Here is a 19,376-nt window from a genome sequence, read left to right on the forward strand (position 1 = left end):
GCTGTGTAAAACAGAGACTTAATCACAGGATGATAGAATGTTCCCCCTCCCCCATACCATACCACCAGGCCAAGACGGCTCCAGTAGAATGATAATGGATTGCAGCTGAAAGAGCAGCAAGACACAGGCTCTGTAAGGAAGAGTAATTAGGGAAGACCAAAGCCAAACAGGGAGGCGAAAACACAAACACTAGAGGAATTTGAAGACTCTAGCGCCTACAGCTAGAGCAAATATTAAATACAATCAAAATTCTAGCCAGCTTACAAAGATCCGCATTCTAAATATTTGTATACCTAAGTTCCACTACCTGATAAAACACATCTGGCTTTCAATAACAACAACATGACTATAAGAAATGCAAGAGAAATACCAGCCTGAAGAGGTAAGGCAATCATCAGAACCAGAAGTGGATATGGCTCAGATTTAGGGGTTATCAGAAAGGGAATTTAAAATAACTATGGTTTGTATTTTAAGGACTTTAATGGAAAAAGTAGATAACATTCAAGAACACATGAGTAATATAAGCAAAAATATGGAAAAACCAAGAAAGAATCAAAAGGAAATTCTAGAAATCAAAAAAGGTGTAACAGAAATGAAGAATGCATTTGATGGGTTTATCAAATTGATGACATGGCTGAGGAAAGAATCAGTAATTTTATAGCTAGGTCAAAAGAAATTACGAATGGAAATACAAAGAGAACAAAGAATTTATAAAACAGAGTATAACATGCAGGAACTGTGGGACGATTTCAAAAGATGTCATATACACATAATCAGAAGAATAGAACAAGAAGAGAGAACAGAGATCTTTCCAAATATTTGCAAAACTGATGACAGATAGCAAACCACAGCTTCAGGAAGTTCAACAAACACAAAGCAAAATAATTACAAACCACCCCCCCACCCACACACACACACCTAGGCATATCTCATTAAAACTACAGAAAATCAAAAACAGTGAGAAAATCTTGAAAGATGCCAGAGGGAAAAAGTAGTAACTTACCAATAGAGGAGCAAATATAAGGACAGGGGACTTCTCTTCAGAAATCATATAATGAAGAAGAGAATGGAGCAAAATATTTAGTGTTGAAAAAAAAAAAACCACCAACCTAGAATTCTATATCAAATGAAATTATTCTTTCCAAAGGAAGGTGAAATAAAGAATTTCCAAGATAAGCAAAAATTGAGGAAATTCATCATCAACAGACTTGCCCTAAAATCCAAAAAGAAGATTTTTGTGCAGAAAGAAAATGATGCAGTTCAGGAACTTGGATCTACCTAAAGATAGGAAGAGAATGAGAGACACAATCAAAAATTTTACTTTTCTATTCTTAAATGATCTAAAAGATAACTGTTTCAAGTCATAATAGTAACAATGTATTGGATGACTAATAGCATATGGCTAAGTGAAATAAATTACAATATCACAAATGGTGTAAGGGAGGAACTGGGAATACTCTGTTATAAAGCGCTTGTACTACATGCTGCATAGTATAGTAATATTTGAAGGTAGAATTAGATTGTTAAAAATGTATATGTAAACTCTAGGATAACAATTAATTTAAAAAGAAGTATAACGGCAATGCTGAGAGGAGATAAAATGGAATTATATAAAATGCTCAGTTAAGACCAGAGAAAACAGAAAAAAAAGGGAAAAAAAGGAACAAGTGACAAGGGTAATAAGTAGAAGACAGATACAAACACAATAGATATTAATGTAACTGTATCAATAATCACTTGACATGTGAAGGATCTAAATACATCGATTAAAAACAGAGATTGTCAAAGTTGATAAAGAATACAAGGCTCAACCATATGTTGTCTACAAGAAACCCACATTAAATATAAAAACACAGATAAGTTCAAAGTAAAGAGATTGAGAAAGACATACCATGCTAACACTAATCCAAAAAAGCTGGAGTAGGTATACCAATTTCTGACAAATCTACATTCAGAAAAAGGAAGATTATCAAAATAAAGAGAGGCATTATACAATGATAAAGTGACCAATTCTCTAAGAAGACAGAACAATCCTAAATACATATGCACCTAAGAAGAAAGCATTAAAACATAGGCAAAAATCAATAGAACTGCCACAAGAAATAGTTAGATCCGCTATTATAGTTAGAGACTTCAACACATTTCTGTCAGTAATAGATAGATCAAGCAGGCAGAGTATCAGCAAGGATATAGTTGACCTTAATATCACTATCAGTTGACTTGCTCTAATTGACATTTATACAATACCCCATCCAAAAACAGCAAAATACACTTTCTTCTCCAGCTCATATTCACCAGTATAGACCACATTCTGAACCACAAAATACCTTAGCAAAAATAGAAGAATCGAAACCCTATAAAACATGTTCTCAGACCACAATAGAATTAAACTAAAAATTAATCACAGGAAGATAACTGGAAAATCCCCAAATATTTGGAAATTAAAAAACAGACATCTAAATAACACATGGGTCAACAAAGTCTCAGGAGAAATTTTTGTGTGTGAGAGGAAAATTCACCCCTTCTTTTGCTTGAGGAAGGTTAGCCCTGAGCTAACATTTGTGCTAGTCTTCCTCTATTTTGTATGTGGGTTGCCACCATAGCATGGCTTGATGAGTTGTGTAGGTCTACACCTGGGATCCAAACTCCTGAACCCACTGTCACAGTGGAGAGTGCACTCCACTTTGCTCTGGGGCTAACCCCTCAAGAGAAATTTTTAAATTTCTGAACCAGATGAAAATTAAAATACAATTTATCAAAATGAGAGAGATGCAGCAAAAGCAGTGCTTAGGGAGAAACTTAGAGCATTAAATACACATATTAGAAGAGGAGAAAGGTATAAAATCAATAACCTAATCCTCCTTAGGAAACTAGAGTAATGCAAGCAGAAAGCAAGCAGAAAAAAAAGTTAGAGAAGAAATCAATGAAATTTAAAACAGGCAAACAATAGAGAAAGTCTATAAAACCAAAAGCTGGTTCTTTGAAAGATTCAACAAAATTGATGAGAAAAAAGAGAGAAGACACAAATTGGTAGTATCAGAAAGAAAAGAGTGTTCTTCACTTTTGATCTCGTGGACATTAAAATGGTAATAAACAAATACTGTGAAGAATTCTGTGCCCACAGATTGGATAACTTAGATGAAATGGACTAATTCCTTGAAAAATACAGACTACTAAAACTCACTCATGGGGAAATAACTTGAAAAAACCACTATCTATTAAAGAAACTATATCAATAATTAATAAATTTCCAAAAAGAAAAGTACCAAGCCCAAATGGTTCTACTGGTGAATTCTACAAAACATTTAAGGAAGAAATAATGCTGATTCTCCATAATCTCTTATGGAGAATAAAAGCAGAGGGAAGACGTCCTAACTCATTCTATAAGGCCAACATTGTCATGGTAACAAAACCAGATGAAAACATTATAAAAAGAAAACAATAACTCACATAAACTTAGACACAAAATCCTCAATAAAATATTAGAAAATTGAATCTAATACTGTTTTAAAAGAATTAAACACTACACCCAAGTAAAATTCATTCCAGGTATGCAAGGATGATTCAACATTCAAAATTTAATCAATGTAACACATCACATCAACAGGCTAAAGAAAAATCATATGAGCATATCAATTTACGCTTAAAAAGCATTTGACAAAATCTAACATTCATTCACGAGTTTTTTTAAAAAACCATCAGAAAACTAGGAATAACAGAAGAGAATTTTCTCAGCTTGACAAAAACTACAAAAACATACATTTTGCATCATACTTAATGGTGAAAGTCTGGATGCTTCCTTTTTAAGATCAGGAACAAGGCACTTATGTCCTCTATCACCACTACTATTCAATATCTTAATGGAAGTTCTAGCTAGTGCAATATAACAAGAAAAATATTTAAAAGTTATACGTATTAGAAGGAAGAAATGAAACTGTTATTTGACGTGATTGTCTATGTCAAAAATTCCAAAGAATCTGTAAGAAAAGAAAGCTAGAATGATCTGTGTTGTAAGGGATTAGAGTTGGGAGCATCAATGTGAACTCATGTTTGGCTCAATATGACACAGATGGTTACATACAAAAATATTCATAAATACATGTGTCTACACTAGTTAGTTTATACATTTATATTTCCTTTATCTGTCAGCTGAGAAAGCCTAGAAGCAATGACATCCCAGTAGCAACAAGCATACCTAGCACCCAGATCTTGATTTCTACTACCGTTCTCCAATAAAAGGAACCAAGGATCCTTGGAAAAATGGCTGATTCTAGGAGACAAATAGAAAATATACGAGATAAGCATGGAGCATTCACAAGTACCAGAAAGTAAGGAAGTACAGAAAAAATATATATATATATAATGTATGTACATAAGGAAAAGAGTTAGTCAAAGGCACACAGGACCAACTGAAGGAGCTCCCAGCGGCCAAAGCTACAACAACTGAAGCAACAAAATAAAGGAATATTGGCTTATAATCCAAAGTAGAAAATAAATATCCATGGGTCGATAATGATATGTATAAATGATTGAATAAATAAATGGAGAAAATAGACAAATGACCCATGCAGAATTCCAAATTATTTATGTAGCTACTTCACCCTCAAGGAGGCAGAGTGTAGCTCCTACTCCTTGAGTCGGGCTGTGCATAGTGACTTTATTCCAAAGAGTACAGGATGAAAGGAGGGGAGGTAACATTATAGTGGAGAAACATGATGAATATTCTCTAAACCAGGTGATCAAGGTTAATATCAAGAGTGATGGACATATTGATAATACCTCTATCAAAGAAAACATCAGGAAAATCCCAAATGAGGGACATTCTGCAAACTACCTAACTAGTACTCCTCAAAACTTTTAAGGTTCATCAAAAATAAGGAAACAGATTATCACAGCCAAAAGGAGCCTAAGGAGAGAGACCTTATGACCAAATGCAACATAGTATCCTGGATTGGATCCCAGAACAGAAAAATGACATTAGGTAAAAACTATAGACATTAGGGGCCGGTCGGGTCATGCAGCGGTTAAGTGTGCACGTTCTGCTTCACGGCGGCCCGGGGTTCACCGGGTCAGATCCCAAGTGCAGACATGGCACCACTTGGCAAAAGCCATGCTGTGGTAGGCATCCCACATATAAAGTGGAGGAAGATGGGCATGGATGTTAGCTCAGGGCCAGTCTTCCTCAGCAAAAAGAGGAGGATTGGCAGCAGTTAGCTCAGAGCTAATCTTCTTTAAAAAAAAAAAACTATATAAACTGGAAAAAAGTGTTGACTTTAGTTAATAATGTGTCAATGTTGTTTCATTAATTGTGACAATTTGTGTCATATTAATGTAAGATATTAATAATAAGGGAATCTGGGTGTGGGGTATATATGGGAACTCTATACTACTTTACAGTTTTTCTGTAAATCTAAAATATGAAGCTTATTTAAAAATATTTTTTAAATTGTCACCTTTATCTTAACATACCATGTTCTTCACATCTTTCCTCATCATGATGTTTTCTTGGCCAGACATGAGCCTCCTTCTCCATTTGACAAAAATCTAAGACATCACTTCTTCTATAAGTGATGGGAAGGTTTACAGAATATTTGTCAGATTTCTCCACTATAACAGTCTGCCCCACCCTGCCTGTCATACTGTACTTTTTGGAAGAAGGTCATACACAGCTCTGCTCAAGGATTAGGGAGCTACACTCTTTACTTCCTTGAGGGTAAAGTAGCTACATAAATAATTTGGCATTCTGCATGGGCCACTTGTCTGTTATCTCCATTTATTTATTCAATCATTTATATGTATCATTATGGACTCATGGATATTTATTTTATACTTTTGATTGTAACCCAATACTCCTTTTATTTTGTTGCTTCAATTGAGATGTCATCTTCAATGTTTCCAGACAATGTTCATTGTTTCTCCTTCTCTTGATGCCATGGTGATTATCTCATTACAGTGTAATCATGTGCTTGCCTCTTCCCACACTAGGCTGAGTTCTCTGTGGCCTGCATCATGTCTTATTATTCTAACACTCTGCTAGCAAAGCGCTGAACACAATGGAGCCACTCAGTTAAGGTTGCTGTCCAAATGAAAGATCATGTTAGTAACACTTTTGAATTTTTAGTGCAAGTTCACAGACATTATTTTGTGTGTTCATCCCAACCATCTAATGCATTGACAGGCCACTATTTTTGCCATTTAAAATGAGAAAATTGAGTCTTAGAGAGGGGACAATATTTATCCTAGTTTACACTACTTATAAGTGCTGGAAAAGGCATTTATCTCGGGTCTTATGACTGTACATCTCCTTTCCTTTCCCATGTAGAGATAAACTGAGTCTCTTCACCTGCATTTAAATCCTGGCTCTGTCCCCTGCTATCTTTCTGATATTGAGTGAGTCACAAAATGTAGGTGACCTTCAAAAGCATCATATGTTTTAATGGAAACTGGTGATAGTACTTACCTCATAGAGCTGGTGAGGATTAATGGCTTAATGCCTGTAAAGTAATGGACACTTGGTAAGAGCTTAAGAAATTGCAAACACTTTTATTATTTTTTCACTAATATTAGTAATAGTAAAACTATTTAGAATCAACTAATCAGCTTCACCCAGATGCAAAAACAAAAAAAAAATGTAAGGGCCACATTTTTCTTTTTTTAAAGATTTTATTTTTTTCCTTTTTCTCCCCAAAGCCCCCAGGTACATAGTTGTATATTCTTCGTTGTAGGTCCTTCTAGTTGTGGCATGTGGGACGCTGCCTCAGCGTGGTTTGATGAGCAGTGTCATGTCCGCGCCCAGGTTTCGAACCAACGAAACTCTGGGCCACCTGCAGTGGAGCACGCGATCTTAAACACTCAGCCACGGGGCCAGTGTAAGGGCCACATTTTGTTTGCTCTGTTTGGGCCAACACACACGCTATTTTTTAGTTATCCCTCCTTTAAAATACAAGTAGAATGGCAAGGAACCAGTCTTCTATTTGAGATGGCCATTTGGACTGCGTGACCTGTAAGTTCTTTTTCACACGTACTCTTCCACATTCTTTATTTCCTTTGCTGTCCCCCAAATAACGTAATACACAATATCAGAGGTTCAATAAAGATTGGCTGACTGAGGCTTTCAAACCCCCAACACAATCACTTTCATATTGCCAACTTTGATTCGGTTTGTGATTTATGGGCATATGGAGTGTTTGGCATGCCAGAGTCTCCTCTTTTGAGTCATGATTTGCAAATGGATATAATAACCCATAAACTGATACCAGCATCAAAACAGAGCCATCCAATGTGAGTAATAAATGGCCTTCAGAGGGAAAAGACACTAGCCCATTAGGAAGGGCACAAACAACAAGCAAAAGTGAGTGAACAACTGCCTTCATCGAGTCAGGGTTTCTCAGCTCAGTTCACACATTCTGTCCATTCTAAGACATTGTGTGTGATGAGTGCCTAATGAAATCGGACTCTCACTCTCCTTTGGCAAGGCAGTCTTGCAACAATAGACTAAACCTCGGCCCTGCCAACCCCAAATAGGAATGCCAGTCTGCCTCATTCCAGATTTGTGGCTTGTCTCCACAAAGTTATAGTGATTCTCTTGTCTGTACCAATTGCAGGCTGCAGATGGGTAGCCTAATGCTGTAATGTCAGACTAAATTCTCCACAGATGAACTGGAAAATTTCCTCACTCATTCAGAAATCTGCCAGCCAGCTGTCAGATCTCCAGGACTCCCTCACTTGTCCAGATCGCCAATGAACAGACGGTGTTCACCACCATGATTAGGCTGTGTTTTCAGTTCAAACCCTGTTCTCCTATCTAATGTTTTAATCCATTCTTCTTTCTTCAAAGACTCTGGAAAATGGTCATTGGAAATTTCTTAACCAGAAGGATTCTTCAAGAAGGCAACAGAGAAACATGCCAAAACTACCTTGGAGTAAGGATAAAAAGTCTACCTCTATGAGCTACTCATTGGCAATGACTCCACTCCATGCTCAATCATTCTTCCAAGGTGCCCAGTGGAGGACACCCTTTTGTGCCAACAGGGATGGGAAATTGGTAAGCAGACGCCAGCTCACTAGGTGCTTGACTGTCACCATCAATAAAGAACACAACATAATTTTAGGGGACTCCAAAAGCCAAGACGTGACATTTAAATAGAACAGGAAACAAGCAACAAATGCACTACAAAGGGTAAGAAAAGAGGGAAAGAATCAATTTCATTTCCATTTATAAAGTATGAGAACATTTCTCATTTCTAAAAAAATGTCTTTTTGCCTTGACATATTTAATCGAATAAAAGAACTTAGATCATCTGTGTGTGGGCTTTTGGGAGGGGATATTTTCTTGGGGGGAAGTTTGTAGAGTTTGTTCTTTCTTTAGTATTTGATCTGGGTACAATTAGTTCAGGAACATCCATTCACAGGGTCTTTCTCTATGGAGTGGAGATTTTGAAAAATTCAAAAGTTCTTTCTGAGTATGTTTCTTTCATGGCTCTTCCTTGTCAATCATTAGTTAAGTGATTTGCTCACAGATACTTTCCCATAGAGCATGAGCTTTGGGGTTAAATAGGCCTAGATTCAACAACTGGCTGTCTTTTATAGTGTGCAAATCATTTAGAAAATTTTTGATTTTTCATAGCCTCGATTTCATCATCTTTCAGAGATATTGTGAACTCCCAATGTATGCTCTCAAGCCACCTGTCAAACACTTCCCAATGACTTCCCCTATAAACTGTACAGAATCTACCAGCCCTGCTAAATCTGGCCCCTGCCATCCTCTTCAATTCTGTCTCATGTGACTCTCTTCCTAACACCATGTTCAGGGACTCTGACCTACTTTCAGTTCCTTAAATAGACCAAGGACTTTACCTTCTCGAGGGAGTCCCTGTCTTCTCCATCTGAATCACCTTCCTCCCTGCGCTTTTCACAGCTGGTTCCTTCTCATCCTTCAGATTTCATTTCAAGTATCACTTCCTCAAAGAGATCTTCTCAGACAACTTTATCAAACAGTTCCTCCCGTCGTGGTGTCTGTTGGCTTTCTTTATATCTCTTTTCACAGTTTGCATTTACATATTTAAGATTCTTATTACCTTTCTCCTTCATGGAGGTAGAGGTATGTCTGCCTGGAAGGTTCCCTTCCTCACAACTCCATTGCTTTGACTAATTAATATTCATCCTTCCTTCAAGACATTTCCTTGACTTCCTAGACCAGGTTAAACCTCCTCTGTGTATATCTCCTCAGCACCCTGCACTTTGCTTCTGGTACTCTCAAAACACTTCTAGTTACTTGGCCATTGGCTCTTTCCTCATACACTCGCACGAGGACAGAGTCTAAGCCTGTTTTGAACCACGTTCATACCACTCACTATCATGCCTGCCACCTAGAAGATGCTCAACAAATGTTAACTCCTGTCTGTCCCCATGTTAGTATTAATTATAAATCCCATGAACATCTAAATTTCCCCCATTCCTGTTGCTGCCCCCTTTACCTGGGGGATTAAACCTGTGTAGTCTCTTCATTTTCTCTTTCTTTACTCCATTACTCTCTTCCACTTCAGAACTATTATGTGAAAACCTAGATTTACTGATTCAGACACATTCCCAGGGTATTAGATTCAAAGAACGTGTAAAAACAGAACAAAGCACAATATGTAGAATGTGAGGTGAAAATGTCTACCTGACGTGCTTTGGTGGTTCAGGGTGGGTGAGCAGTTATTTGTATAAGCAATTACTTAGTAAATAAGACCCACGTAGTTTTTGGCAGCTTCTGATTACCTCTTCCCTAATTTTACAGTTACATCTTGTTTTCTTTAGCATTTAGATTTTCCTCCTCTCCTCTCCCCCTACCTCTCCACAGCAGCCTAGTTTCCACCTTTTGTATCTTCTCGCGGTAGTTATTTTCCCAAAACACCGAACCCAAGGTGGGTACACTGGTTTGTGCTTCTCTGTTAGGAATCCTCTGCTCAGAAAATTCCCAACTGGTAAACCTCATACCTAAGTGGATAGTTGTCGCATGACCAAATGCAAGACAAGCTGTCAAATAAATAAGACCACTAAGTGTTCTAGACATGCCAAAAATAAAGGGGTAAGGACATCCACAGACTACTGAGAAAACTTTTGATTCTTCTACTGAAGGAGCTTCTTGTGTTCAGCGTCACCCTTATTCTAAAATTTTGAGCTTTTCAATTAAATAATAAGGCTATATTCTTCTTAATCATTTTATTATAATAATTAATAAGTGTTGCCTCTCACATCCACATTTAGAATTTCCCCCTCCCCCAAAAATTATTCTCCTATTTAGTCCCAAGAAAAGTTAAATTAACCTAAAGTTTGGGAAACCATATGACAGTCAATCACAGAAATGCTATCCAGAGAACAATAGCAATCTTACAATGGCGAAAAGTTAATTATCTAAACATTTGCAGAATTTTAAGATGTCAGGATAACAGACCAAGTTTATAGAAATGAAGCTGAGCCTTGCAATGTTGACACTGTCTCCGAAGCATAAAAAACGTTTAGGTTTTAGTAAACTTTTAACATAATATCTCCTTAAGAATTAACAACATGTAAAATGACCAAGAAATTCTCAGCTAACCATGAAAACTCTTTTGAGACGGGAGCCGCAGAGAAATGTGCAGATCCTGCTGATATGGGGGCAATGTAGGTATTTACTGCAGACTACAGCAATGCGCAAATACGGTTCTTTGAAATACAGCTATTATTGTGGTTACAAAGAAATAGACAATATTGCAAAGCTAATTTAATATTTGCTTGTCTACCAGACTTATATTTTCCCTCCCTTTCCTTCCTGTCCTCTGTATCTATCACTTCTATATGGCAAACAACACTGCCCTTCAAGTCAAAGGGGCTGGATTTTAATCCTGACAGTGTGACATTACGCAAGGCACTTAATCTCTCTGAACCTTAAGTCCTCCTCAACAAAACAGGGTTGACAGCTGTCTCATAAGATTTGTGGATGAAGCAAGGCAAAGAACGCAATGTTCTGGCCACAAAGGCTGGCACATACTCAGCGCTTAATAGCTATCTTAACACCTCCTCCTTCATTTTAGGAAAATAAGAAATACACATCTCCTGTTACCTTACAACTTTAAATGCACCCTCTCGGTCACTTCTCACGGCACTCAGTTGTATAGATCTCAAACAAATTCCATTATACCAACTCCAAAATGTTTTGTAGCAGTAGTTCTCAAAACCCAGAAATAAAGTCACCATTTAAAGAGGGGGAGTATATCATGGATGAACTAAAATACAACTGTGGTCACCTGAGCGCTTAAGTTCAAAAGCTACAGCACTGAAAGTAAAATGCTGCCTCTTGGCTCTGACTTGCAACAATGCAATTGCAAAGACAATTCCAAATTTGGTCACATATCAAGTAGAAGTTTTTAAAAATAGGCCATGCAAATAGTCCAGGATGTGTTTTTACTAATATTTAAAATCACTTTGAAAATTAAATCATGAAACTATCCAGTCCTCAAATCCCTGTGGATGCCCTGAAAAGATGTCAGCATAGATGCCAGTCTGAAGAACAAAATTTCATGGTAACAGAAGTTGGTAAGCATTTTTCTAAAAAGCAGATGCAAGTCTTCAGAGGCCAGAAGTGAAACTGAACTATGTCACATTTTACAGTAAGTGTCTTTATCCCTACTTAAAATGCATTTTAATGCAAGTAAAAAGCAGTGCTTTGAAGAAAACGAGGTAAAAGGAATTATGAAAACACAACTCTTTCTATACTTTCTTCCTATTTTTGAATCTTCGTTTTGCTGTCTTTCTTCAATCGTTGTTTGCGAAGTTGGGCAATCCAACTGGTAGTCAAACCTATGCAGATAAACCAGGAATTTGATAGAGTGCCTCGGCCAAGGATGAGGAACAGGGATGACAGGAACTGTGGTGACCTAAGCAGAGGGCAACCTCTAGCCAGTTCCAAATTATTATTACCACAGAAAAGACATGAACCCAATGAATTCAGATCTTCTAATTCTTCAATAAACCAGAAAAACAGAATTTTATATAAAACCTGATTTTTCAATGATGCAACTCTATCAATTTAAAAAAAAAAGAAAACACTATCCAAGCTAAATAAAACATATTTGAGAGCCAAATCCACCCGAGACCCGTTTGTGAGCACCAATACTTCGGGACGACTGAGGAGTTTGGGAGGGAGAGGGGTAATGGAAGTTGAAGGGGATTTATGGACAGCCTAACTCCCCTCTCCCTTTCCCACACCCCATCTCTACTGAAAATATTGAGCCAACTGTATTCTTTATAGAAATTTCTATATTGGCAGGGTTTGATAAATTGTAATAATAAGATGCACAATTCATGAAGATCATTTTATTTGACTTTATTTAATTTCCGCCTTCTTGAGTTGAGGGAACTTAAAATTTCAGAGGCTAAATAGCTTCACAAAAGTAAACAAAATGAAACAAAAAAGGTCTCTTTCAATGGCACCATTGTGGCATCTGATTTAACCAAATCACCACAACACTACTCCTGTGGGTCATCCACCAAGGCATAACAGTGACTTTACTTCATAAGATGCCAACTGTTACACAAATCATCCTCCATCCCCCACACATTGCCATCACTAACATTGACCTGATTGCTGACAACTTCGGAATTTATACCTTAAGACTATTTCTCTTAGCTTAATTTTATATATTTATATCAAATGGCTTGACTAGACATCTCCACTTAGATGTCCAACAGAATTTTCAAACTCAGTAACCCAATACTGAGTTTTGTGGTTTCCATCACCATGATGTCTTCCAAATGCATGATCTTCTCTTTTTTCCACTGTCACTGTTTTAGTTCAGGGTCTTTTCGTTTTTACCTGCCTTACTAGGACAACTTCCTGCTGCACTCAAATCAGCTCCCACTATCTCTAACGTTTTACCTAAGAGGTCAGTTGAAGTATACCCCTCCCCTATTTGAAATACAACAGTTACCAACTGACCTCAGGTCAAGTCCAAACTTGTGACCACAGCCCACAAGATCATTCATAGTCTGGTCTCAGTTTACAGCTCCAGCCTCATCACTCCGCAGTCTTCCCACTTAATCCTCTATGCCTTGATCACTCTGAACACAAGTATAGTTGGCCAGAGGATACCAGGTCCCTGTGGGTCAGACTTAGAGCTCTATGAATCAATGCTGTCTCAACTACACTGATGAGAGTGGAGTAAGGAGAGTTTTTCAAACAAAAATAGGGGGCGTTATTACCAGAAGAAAGGATTTCTGTCTTCTACTTGAAATGTATTTGGACATACAGACTCCATCACCTAAAATACCCCAACAGTGAGGCTTAGTTACTGAATCTATACACTAGGCATACACTGGATCCAAGTGTAAGGTTTTGACATTGATGGTGTCTGCTTTAGAATATTTGCTCCTCAAGTGTCATTTTCTCTTGTCTGTTTGCCATTTGTAACATTGCTCCTTCTTCCTTGAATACACTTCTTTCTCTTTTTTGATGGTCCACTTGTCCTTCAAGATTTGGCTCAAGTATCACCTCCTCAAGAGAGACTTCTCTTCCTCTGATCTTAGATGTTTCCCATGTGAGCTCCCCTAATACTTGGTGCTTACCTGACAAGGTGCTTATATGGGACAAGAGCTAACCTTTAGTACAAAATCCTGAAACAGGACTTAAGGATTCCATAAATATTCAAAGAACGAAGGAGCAAGAAATGGCTAATTTATATTTAATAAAAGCTAGCTGTCAATTCAGTTTATCCCATTTAATGCCACATCATTCATCTTCTAATGAAGAACGTCTACTTCCCATTCCCCCTAAACACACACACTCCCCAACATACCTCATCTGCTCACCTTATCAGGGGTAAACAGAGTCAAACTCTTGAGTGGCCCACAGAAACTTTGTCTCTCCACATGAGTCAGAAAATGGAAGAATTTGAGATCCATCGCCTTCCCACAGTAGCATAAATACACATTATCTCAACAACGATATCTAGTTATTTATTTTGACCAAGGGTTATTTACTCTAAATTGGATAAGGGTTAAAAATAATTACAGACATCTTATAGCTGAGTGGCTCAGTGATCACTGCCTGGAATGATCCTTATGTCTTGATGTCTATCAACACATGCAAAGAATCCATCAAATCACTAATTGGCATGCTCTGCAGAAGTCTCTGGAGAGAAGCTAAGGCACTGAGCGCTTTCTAGTTTCAGCATACTCTTGAAGCATGGTGTCCCTGGAGATCAGAGCTGCCAAAGGGCACTTATATTGTGGGAGACCATCAAGGCTCCTCCTTACTTTCAATATGTCAAGATTTTAACAGAAACACAATATTGTACCAAATCCAATGTCATCTTTTTGATACTTATGGGGAAACAAAATAAAATGAGCAATGAAAAATCAATGAAAGTCGATTGATTTTCCCTATTAGGAATTATACCTTATAATTGTTTGCTAAAAGAGGAATTGGCATTTTCCAAAGCCAGTGATTGGCTGGGATTTTGTGCTTACTGAACCTCTGTGGGTTTAGAGTTTGACTTTGGATAAAAACTAAGAGTTGAGCAGCATTTGAGAAGGCTCTCCAAGACTTTCATCTGGAAGCCAGCTAGTGAGCTCACAAGGTTTCTGACATTTCCCCCATTCCAACCAGGCTGGAACCCCACTGTAATCAAAATTCACAATGTTCCAGAACTAGACTTTGGTCCTCATTAAAAACCCAACAGACAAAAAAGTCCAGGAGGCCTGCTAGCCAAACCCTTTCACACGGCAGGGAAGGTTGGCATTCAGTTTTATTTTTAAGTTAGCAGACCCAGATCGGGGACTCATTTTGAAGGCTGATGAAAGACTGAGAGTCCATGTTTCATCTTCTGATTAATCCAAAATTAAACAATTCTGTGATTTTGATCACTTAATCTTCTTTTTTAAACATATGTGACAGATAATAAATAGCCATCTCTAGTACACATAGCAGGCCACACTGTGTTTGCCTGGAGGATCTTTATGGCCCATTCTTAGGCTTATTCTAAGATTAGATAGTAAATCACAATTTCCTTTTAAAGCACTGTCACCATTTTCACCTTTTATTGAAACCAAAGTGTGTGTATTCTCCTCCTTGGGCATTACCTACCTGCCACTCATATTCCCAGTAATAATCTGTCTTACTTTTTAAAAACATTTTTGATGAAGTGGGTATGTGATTTATGTAAGCCCTGTAGTACATGAAAGGGGAAGGGAATTAGGCATATATTGTGAGGTTCATTAGTTGCATTTGAGTTAAACATAAATCTTTGGAGAATAACAAAGTATTTTGAATTTTCCAAGTTTTTTTCCCTAAGACTTGAAAATTAAAAGATTTTTTTAAATAATAAATAATGAATCCCACAGTAGGTGAATGGGAACTTGAACACACCAAGTAAGATCTTATATATTTCGGGGAAATAAATGACCGGCCCTGTATATAAAGTACCTGTGACCATCCTGCTCACTTGACTTTAATTGCCTCCCTTTTGTGACCACCTCAGTCTTCTTTCCTGCTGGTCCCTCTTACCACCTCGCCTTTCCCAACCTCCAAGAGCAGGAAGGAACTTTTATCACTCAGGTCCCCATAGGACTTGGTCTATACCCTCTTTATAACTCACCACAATGCATTGCGATTATTTTGCTTCCTTAAATGTCTTCCTCACAGACCAAACTCCCCCAGGACTAAGACTTAACTTTCTTTTCATTCCCAGCATATAGCAGAGCACGTGGCATATTTCTTTTGCATACGCATTTGTTTATTTATGCGTTGACTCTTTGCAAAAGAATATTTTTAGGTGCTTTATACAACAGAGGGATTTATGATTGAAAGTAATAAAAGATAAATTCACAAATAAAACAGGGCAGAGTAAAAATAAGAGGCAATTAGTCAGTACCCAGCACAGTTTTTTGAGTCTATGGGTCAGGGTCTCAGCAGGAATCTGATGGCACACTCAAATGGAATCCATTAAGGAGAGTTTAATAAACGGACTATTTGCAAAGGTGTTGGAAGGGTTTAAGAAATGGAAAAAGTGGGTAGTGGAGTGCCTTTGGGTAAATAACAAAAAAAACTGCTCCAGGAGATTTTGCTACTCTAGACCTGAAGGGCAAGGTGAGGGAGTGCTTACTGGTACCCAGAGAAAGCTGTGGACTTATAAAGGGAAGCAGCTAACCTGCAGTGTCCTGACCTGCAGAGCGCTCAGGGAATGAGTACTCATTCTCTTCTTGCCTCTAGATCTCTTTCTCGTACCTCTCATGGATCGAATCTAATGGAAGCCCAAGGGCAGAGAATCCCCTTGACATAATGCTCATGGGTCAGGTCCCAGAGCACAGAGCAGTGTGCACAAGAGAGGCTTGAGGAGAAGACATCCAACACATAGTAAAAACTTGCAAATTTAGTTATAAATATACTAGAAACAGCCAGAACAAAATAAGAAACATAATTAGTTCCAAAAACCAGAGCATTTATCATTAATAGTGTATCAGTGGTTTATGAAAAGGCACAGAAGCCTGAGAGAAAAATCTCCCACACGACCTCCTAAGAATGACTTTCATAGAGCTCCTTCTTGCAGCATGCCTTGAGGCAGACCCAGGGCCCAGGAGACAGAGCAGCTGAGAAGTAAATCTACGAGGTCACAATAATGGCCTGTAACCCTACCAGTCTCATGGCCTGATGGTCTAGGGGTAAATTCTTAGAGAACTTGGAGGAAATGTCAAACTGATTATCTTTTATGTAATTCTCCAAGAATATCAGTCACTTTCTTTCTAACAAAGATTTTGATAAAAGTTGAGCAACAGACAATTAATATTCCCTGGCATAAACAAGGATTACATATGAATGATAAAGCTGCAGGCTTCATTAATCAAACAAATGAAAGATAAGGCCAGTTCTTTTTGTGAAATTTAAGGTGCCTAACCCAGATATGCATCTGAATAGATGCCCAATACACACACACACACACACACACACACACACACACACACAGTCAAGCTGTTTCTATACTCTCTGAAAGATTCAATAAACATTTCTTTTAAAAAGCAGAAATTGATGGGGCCAGCTCTGTGGCCAAGTGGTTGAAGTTCTGCAGGCTCCACTTCAGTGGCCCAGTATTCACGGGTTTGAATCCTGGGTGCAGACCTACCCGATTCATCAGCCACGCTGTGGAGGCATCCCACATGCAAAGTAGAGGAAGACTGGCGCAGATGCTAGCTCAGGGCTAATCTTCCTCAAGCAAAAAAAGAGAAAGATTGGCAACAGATGCTAGCTTGGGGCAAATCTTTCTCACACACACACACACAAATTTTCTAAAAAGTGAAAGATATATAAAAATACATAAATAAAAAGCAGAAATTGAAACATGCAGAGAATGGGCATACCCCGTTTGTGCTTTCTTCATCTTTGCTACCAAATAGGCTCCAAAAGAAAGCATATTCTTCTCCTCAATATATATTCTGATAGAAACGAGCCATTTCATTACTTGTTATAGTAAAAAAGAACTACAGTCCCTTCTAATGTTCTAATCATCACGATCACTACCAGTTTTAAATTGCTTACTAAGTGCTAGACAATCTATTAAGTACTTTACATGTATTAACTCATTTACATCTCACATAATGGTCACCACCTGTATTTTACAGGTGAGGAAACTGAGGCACAGAGAGCTTGAGTAACTCACTTGTATTAGTCAGGATTCTCCAGAGAAACAGAACCAGTAGGATACATATATAGATATATAGATATAGATATGGAGAGGAGGAGATTTATTACAGGAATTGACTCAGTTGTGGAGGTGAGAAGTCCCATGATCTGCCATCTGCAGGTTGCAGGCTAGAGAAGCTCCCTTGGCCAAGGTCAGGAGAAGATGGAGGTCCCAGATCAAGAAGAGAGAGAGAATTCTCCCTGCCTCTGTCTTTTTGTTCTGTTTGGAACCTCAACCGATTGCATGATGCCTGTCCACGTTGGTGAGGGCAGATCTCCTTTATTCAGTCTCCTGATTCAAATGCTAATCTCTACTGGAAACAGCCAGAAACAATGTTTTACCATCTATCTAGGCATCCCTTAGCCCAGTCAAGTTGACACATAAAATTAACCATCATGAAGCTCAGGGTCACCCAGTATGCAAGAGGATTTAAACCTTAGAAGTCTGGCTTCAGAGAACCTTCCTCTTAACCACCACAAAATTCTAACAAACACCCTAGTCTAACATTAGACAAGCAAAGTAGATGAAAATTCATCTTGTGAAATGAGAAACTTGACAGAACCAAGAATTGTTGCCCTAGTAATACTTCTAGCTCAATACTTCCCATGCTGCGACTCCATAGGTCATCTTGTCCTGTAAGATGCACCAGGAAAAGAAAGATTCCAAGGATGATGAAGTGGGGAAATACTGCATACTAGTATCCTACTTTGTGGGAGTGCTGATACACATCACATTACAGGCTCTGAGAAAGTATTTATGAAAGAAACCTTTTTTCTCTTTCATTATCCAAATTCTACTAAATGTATTCCATCAATGAATTCATTCATTGCTTCATTCTTGCTAAGGTCAGCAATGACCTCTGAGTCACTAAATCCAAAGGACTTTGTAGCAGCTCTAGAGATGATAGACTTTGCACTCCTTTTAAAATATGTTCTTCGTGTGTCTTCTGCAATGCAACTTTCTTAGTTTCCTTCCTTCCGTATGTCTCTTGTTACTCTTTTACCAGTTCATTGACCACCTGCCAGTCAACAATTGTTGGAATCTTCAGGACTCAACCCCAGGCCCTTTCTTCTTCTTACCTGAGGGTCTCTCCCTAGATTACTGCATCCACATCCATTGCTTTAATATCCACACATTGCAGATAATGCCCAGATTTATATCAATATCCCAGACTTCATCTGTAAGTTCCAGAACCATTTTTCCAACTTCCTATTTAAAATCATAACTATGATGTCCCAGAGCCCTCTCAAGTTCAACATGTCGAAACTAAAGCTCCTTATTTTCCTCCCAAACTTTGTCTCTTCCTGTAGTCTCCTCTCAGGAAGTGATGGAAATAACCATCCATTTGCTTACCAAAAACAGAGCCTCGTTATGTGACTCCCTCTCCCTGACCACCCACATCCCCTCATCATCAAACCCTGTTGACTTTGTAGCTAAATGTCACCCATACCCATCTACTTTTTTCCATTTCAACAACTACAAGCTTAATCTATGTTACCGTAACCTTTTTCTTAGACTTTTTACAACAACATATAATTGGGTTGTATGTATAGCTACTCTGCATCAGCTATGCTCATCTAATCCATTTTCCACCTTAAAGACAACATGTCCAAATGAGTGACATTTTTAATTTTTTTATTTTTATTTTTTTTTTGAGGAAGATTAGCCCTCAGCTAACTG

This window comes from Equus caballus, chromosome 23, assembly GCF_041296265.1.
Source record: "Equus caballus isolate H_3958 breed thoroughbred chromosome 23, TB-T2T, whole genome shotgun sequence".
Classification (NCBI taxonomy): Eukaryota; Metazoa; Chordata; class Mammalia; order Perissodactyla; family Equidae; genus Equus; species Equus caballus.